Source organism: Artibeus jamaicensis, unplaced genomic scaffold (assembly GCF_021234435.1).
Source record: "Artibeus jamaicensis isolate MK-2021 breed Jamaican fruit bat unplaced genomic scaffold, CSHL_Jam_final contig_519, whole genome shotgun sequence".
NCBI lineage: Eukaryota > Metazoa > Chordata > Mammalia > Chiroptera > Phyllostomidae > Artibeus > Artibeus jamaicensis.
The window spans coordinates 57,725,001-57,731,250 of record NW_026521871.1 but is presented as its reverse complement, the minus strand read 5'-3'; the positions used below and the strand labels follow the sequence as shown (position 1 = coordinate 57,731,250).

At 54.5% G+C, this 6,250-nt stretch overlaps 1 protein-coding gene across 1 annotated transcript in view; it reads left to right on the top strand.

Annotated features, from left to right (window-relative positions):
- The first annotated feature begins 490 nt into the window (after window positions 1–490).
- Window positions 491–6,250, top strand: part of LOC119036728 (contactin-4) — a 392,180-nt gene continuing 386,420 nt past the window's right edge. Inside the window, exon 1 of the mRNA XM_053668956.1 lies at window positions 491–560. The gene's annotated coding sequence lies outside the window, so the exon portion shown is untranslated. The remainder of the gene's footprint in view (window positions 561–6,250) is intronic.

Below are 6,250 nucleotides of genomic sequence, written 5' to 3'. Positions count from 1 at the left end.
GTTTAACTTTGTAGACTTAAGAGAACATACAATACTGTATTTATGGGAATGGTTTACTTTTTTCTTTTGGTGTCGTCACCCTCATTTCACATACGCGTACAAGGAACGAAAACCACCGGTGCCTGCTCCTTGCTCATTGCTCACCAGTTCACCCTTTCGGAGCCCTTTGCAAAGGGCCTTCTCAAGACGTCATCTCTTTTTCTCACTCAGTGCCACGGAGCACCCCAGGCTCAGGGACCTTGCTGCTACAGAGGCTGGAGCGTGACCTGTTCTTGGTGATCCAGCATTGGGCAGGTGCAGAGTTGGGAGACCCGGGCGCTTCTACCCACTGGGGAGCCCCACCATCTGTAGCTGACTCCCATTCCTGCCTCCTAACTCAGTTTTAAATGGAAAGAGTTGAACATCACACACTGTCCATACAAGCCGGTTTATACTTGAGAATGTGTGTAATTGTGTGTTTTTGTTCTCATTCTAGGCATCGTTGACATGCAGTAGCCCCACAGCTCGGGTCCCCAGAGCTGCCCAGCAGGTGAGCCTCCCACCGCACCGTTTTCCTCCAGGTGAGTCCCCTTTGATTGGCTCCCTTCGTTTCTGTGGCAACAGTGCGGCCCTTTTGTTACAGACGGATGCCGTGAGATCACTTTTGAAAATGTTTGCTGAAAGGCTGAAGTTCAAGAAGGCAGTGAAGTTGTATAAATTAAGACCCGAAACTAGGAAACTGGGGCCTTTCCCCGGTCTGTCTAGAGGAGGGGCTGGTGGCAGGTTTTCTGTGGTTCTGATGCATCTGCTACCTCACAACTTCGGAACTGGCATCATGGAAAGAGTATCGTGAATAGAGTAAGTGGCGTTGCCGTTTTGCAGGCGGTTTTATGGGAGAAGGTGTTTTTTTTATCAGTCAAATCAGCACAAAGATGGTGCCCAGTAGGCCCTGCGATTGCCAGGTGTCCAGGTGAAGCCCTCAGGGGCCACCTCGCTAACTGTCTACTGCCTGGGCCACTGTTTGCCCTCACCAGAGACACGGATCTAAAGAAGGGACGCTGGCCACTGTCCCTCTCCCGGGCCTGCCGTGATGAAGTGTCCTGAAGTGGGCGGCTCCACCCTCTCCCAGCCCCGTGGGTTGGAGTGGCAGAGGGCACGCAGGTGGCCCGGCTCCCCCGGAGGCTGTGGGCCGGCGCCCTCGCTGCTTCCAGCTCCTGGAGGTCACCCGCCGTCCTTGGTGTCCTTGGTGGGTCATTCCACCACTGGGTGTGACCTCATCTCCGCTCGATCACATCTGCAGAGACCTTGCTCTCAGTAAGGACCCAGCTGTGGCTCTGGAGTTAGGGTTCCAGGCTGTCTCTTCAGGGGACACAGTCCATCGGTAACAGCTGTCATCCCTTCTCAGCGGCGTGTGCATGTCCAAGTCGGCCACAGTTAACGAGGCACGTGGAGGGCAGCGCACTGCCCGGGGTGCTTCTCGGGCCGCGGTGATTACCTGGTCATGGCCAGCTGACCTCCCGAGCAGAACAGAAGGACTCGGTCAGGACACGGATTGGTGGCGTCATGTAAATGTCTGTGGGTGATTTGGACTCGCAGGGAAGATTATTTTTAATACCCTCAATTTAAAAAAATTAGAAAAAGCTATTTCATTTATTTCTTACATGGTTTTCTTATGAGCCAAGATGGAGTAAGTTTTGGGTTGGTTTTTTTTTTGCCAATTAGTTACCACTCTGCAACATGCCACCCCCCACCCAGAGGCTGAAACAGCCGCCACTCGCCCTCTCTGCCGACTGTGTCCTGTCCCCTGGTACGGGACCGAGCCCGAGTCCTGACGGGCTGTGGGCACGTGCAGGGGTCAGTGCTCGGGTCAGCCCGCAGGTCCCTGTCCCACGCGCTGTCCTGTCCAGCAGGAGCCGGGCCCCTCCCACGGGGTTGGGGTCATTCGGGCGCTGGGCGCATCCTCAGACTTGCTGTCAACCCCTGTGCTCGTGTCCCCGACTCGCCCGCCTGCAGCCGTCCCCCACGGGGCAGTAGGAGCGGACTCCCGAGTGCAGTCGGGTCGCCACAGCCACCGGGGTCTTTCACTGTCCCCATGTCCCCCAGAGCGATTCCTAGCGATTGGTGTCGCTTTAGGCTGTTCTGCAGTGTCTGGTCCCCACTTTCCTCCGCTGTCATTTTTTCCTCATCCCTCCCCTCCCTCCAAAATAGGTTCTTCCAGCCTGAATTTCTTTAAATTGTCTAACCATGGCATCTCTCCTGTTGGTCTTGCTCACTCTATCAGTGCTCCTCTTCCTGGAATGCGCTGCTTCCTCTGCCACTTTCTTCCGTCTTATTCAGGAAACTCACTTCATCCGAAGTAGAAACTCACCTGCTCCCAGGAGCCCTCCATGTTTTCTCTGCCCTGATGTCAGCGTGCATGGGGACAGTGTGAGATGGCACTGAGCTGTCATTGCTTGCCAGCCGCCTCGCTGTCTCACTGGCCTTCAGGAAACCAGTGGCCGGATATTCCACGTCCTGGAACTCCTGGAACCTAGCAGTGTAGGGACACACGTAGGCACGAGTCATGGACGAGGTGCGTGAAGGGTTTGACGTCCTCGGTCCCATTTCCGTGCCTCTGTGTCCAGAAGTCTCAGGTACTGGAGATCCTCCAGCAGGAAGGCGGGAGGGCGGGGCTCAGCTGCCTCCCCGCTCCGGCTCCTCCGCTGGCCCCACTTGGGACGGGCCACAGCCCCTCCACCACAGGTTGTAGGCGGGCAGCATCCAGACAGCGTCACTTGGTCCACACGCTTGCTTTGGTTTAACTTCAGAAGGAAAAACAAAGTTTGATTTGTTGGCTGCACTTAAGGATTAGATGTTTCATATGATGGTGACTCCGGGTTGTCCTCTGGGCCCCGGGCCTGCACCCAGGGGCAGGGAGGCTGAGTCGAGGCACAACGGCCCTTGGTGAGCATGTCCTGGGCTCCGGTACTTTGGTGGAGAAGAGCGGGGAGTGATGGCTGAAGGGGAAGAAGGTGTTCTAGACCCAGACGGTGGTGACGGCTGTGCTGCCCGTGGGTCAGGCCCAAGGTGTGCTGTCCATATGCCTGACCAGCACGGGGGCTGCCTGTCCTCCGCTGCACAGGGACAGCTGGGTGGCTGGGACGTGCCGGCCCAGCCCGGCCCGGGACAGCCCGTCTCCGCCGAGCCGCAGACCGCAGGCCCGCGTCTGAGCCGGCCCTTTGGGTGACCGTTCCCAGCCTGTAGTAGAGGTGATCTGGGCTGCGTGTTCACAGCCCCGGGCTCACATCCTTGCTCGAACATTTGGGAAGATGGACTGATCTCACTCACATTGTCCCCCCCATCTGTAAAAGGCGGACAGCCTGCAGCGCCATGTGGGCTCGGTGCGGGGACGCTGCTTTCTCAGCACCACAGCCGTGGTCCGACCTACACACAGACCACGTGCAGTGAGACGCCTGCGTTCTTCTCTCTGTCACCCCCGACAACTCCCATCTTCCCCGATGTGGATCAGTTAAAGCAGATTAAGAGATGAAGTCCTGACGCATGCGGCAACTAATGGGAACCTTTAAAATGTGTTAGTAAAAGACGCCACACACGCGAGGCCACGTGTCGTATGGCTCTGTTTGTAGGGAGTGTCCAGATCAGGCAAAGGCTGCGGAGATGGAAGGGCCATGAGTGGTGTCCCCGGACTCTGGGGCGGGGACAGAGCAAGTGACTCCTTCCTGGGTGGTGGAGGCCGTGTAGCATTAAGTAGCGGCAGTGCGGCAGAGCCTTGGGAATGTGCGGGAAACTGCGGAGTAACTACAGAGTTATGCGGTCGACAGTGCGTTCCGTGATGTGTGAATTGCACCTCAGGACAGCCATGCACTGAGAAACGCACGTTTTACAAAGAAAACCCGGGCTGCAGACGGGGTGACTAGAGAAGGAGACAGAATGAGGCTGCCTGGGCCGCGACTCCAGTCCGTCCATGGTTCCCCTGGAAGTCCTGCCGCGTGCTCTGCGGCCAAAGGCCCCGTCGGAGGCCTGACGGCAAGCGAGGACCGTGGTCCAGGACCAGGTGATGAGTGACGGGGCCGCACAGGGGTGGGCACCCAGCTCGGGCTGTTCTCTCGCCAGCAGTCTCGGCCCCCGCATCCTCCAACCGTGAAGGACGGGGGCTGGCAGCCACCGTGTCGGGTTGTCGGCAGACTTGGGAAGAACAAACGTCAGGTGCTGCACAGGCCTCTGAGAAGGGTCCTTTTCAAATCGGTGTTACCCAGCTGGTGAACATTAGGCTGCAGCCTTCGTGTTTTGGCAGCTTAAGTGTCCCAAGGTCAGCTTTCCTCTCGCTGGCATCTCGCCCCGAAAGCAAAGCTGGGCTACAATTTCTGCTTGCACGCGATGAACGGAATCGGGCCCCGAGGGGCTTTTGATGTGGCAGGAACACAGTGTTTCACAGGGAAGCGTGGGTTTTCCTCTGCTGCACCTGCGGGCAGAGCCGCCCAGCGGAGGCCGCCTCCCCGTGCGCAGGGCAGCGTCTGCTCGCCTGCGCAAGGGCGACCTCGGAGCGGGGAGGCCGCCCAAGTGCCCAGGCTGCCCTGCGGCCAGTGAGGAAGAAAGCCGCTGCCTGAGGAGGCCCGCTTCCGCCGCCCATCATTGTGATTGTGTGTGACTTCTGTTAGAATATAGCAGAGCATGTTTTTTAACCTTTGGCTCTGGCTTTGACAACACAGTGTGGAGCCAGAGAAGATAATCGAGTGATTCAGGGGAGTGCATTCTACTCGGGAACATGAAGCAGACGTGTTTCATGGCAATTACAAAGCAGCGGGGCCTGCTCCCCCTGACCCCGAGGCTGCGCCCAGCTCCCCCTGTGGACGGGGAAGGGACAGGCTGGGTGAAGGTCCGGCCTGTGTCATCAGCACAGGTGTCTGACTACGCGCCGGCATCCCTGTTAGGGTCTGGGGATGCGGCTGGAGGCACTTCATCTAATCGGGGGGCACACTGCACAGGCCCAGGGATCAAAGTGCGTGAGGTCCCAGGAAGAAAAGGAAGAGAACTCGAGGGGGAGGAGCGCAGGTGCGGTCGGCCCCGGGCCAGCTGGTGTGCCGTGGGGGCGGCTGGTCGCCGGTGGGCAGCAGACCTGGCTGAACTTGATGCCTTGAACTTGGGTCATTAAGGACTGATCCTTTTTGTTTTCTATGGTGGCTTTTGACATCGTTTTCACTTTATATGATGTGGATGCTGCCGTACCCGCTTTACTTAAAGCAGCGTTGCCCTGGGATTTTGTCTCCACTTTGCCCCCACCCTTACACGCCACGGCACGCGTGTCTCTCATCAGTGGCACCAGCTGCATTTTTCTGTCTGATGTATTTTTCCTCTTTCATCCAGGAGGTTGAATTGTTTGCGCTTATTTTGAATCCTGAAATATCTGAACATCCGTTCTACCGCTTGTTTCGTGTTGGGGTTCATGTACCTTTGTATGTTTTGCTAGTTTTCTGTGTGTGTCTGTGTGTTGTGTGTCTTTCTGTGTCTCTGTGTAGCTCTTCTTTCCTGCCTTCTAACGGGCTGACTTTCCTTATTCCGTTATTCCTTCCTATTGTCTCGTTTTCCTCATTCTTTCATTTTTAGCAGGTCCCCTTGAAATTTGAACTGACCAGTGCCAGTTAATCATGTGCTCCAGTCAAGCCTACAGACTTAACTCTGATGGTACCATTCAAAGTTCAAAGTTATGGCTGTATATATAATGTTTTAGTTCAACTCCATTTTTCTCCCAGTTAGTAATCCGTATTTGTATATTTAATATAGTCAAGGCTTAACTAGTATAGATCTTCCTGTAATTTACAAGTGTGTTGTTCATCATTACTTCTGCCTTCATACTTCTGTGAGTTCAAGTTCATTTCCCCAGTATAGTCATGTGTTCTCTGAATAGTTAACTGTTTAATATTTGCTTATCATGAAAGAACATTCCTTGACTATTATTTTTGTGTAATGTTGAACTAGATTTGGAATTCCTAGTTGACAGTCTTTCCCCCCTCAGTCCTGTGGGGACATTGTTACATTGTTTTCTGTTCTTTGTTCCTGTAGCTAATTAGTCCTCTGTTCAGCCCGTTGACAATCTTTTATGTGATCTATCTTTTTTCCTGTTTGCTTTTAAGATTTTCTCTTTGTACTTGGAGGGCTGAGTTTCATTATGATATGCTTAATTATACATTTATTTTTAGTTTTTCTCATGTGGTACTTTTCAATTTGAGGACACAATTTGTTTTTTCTGTTTTGGAAAGTTTCTATTCATTTA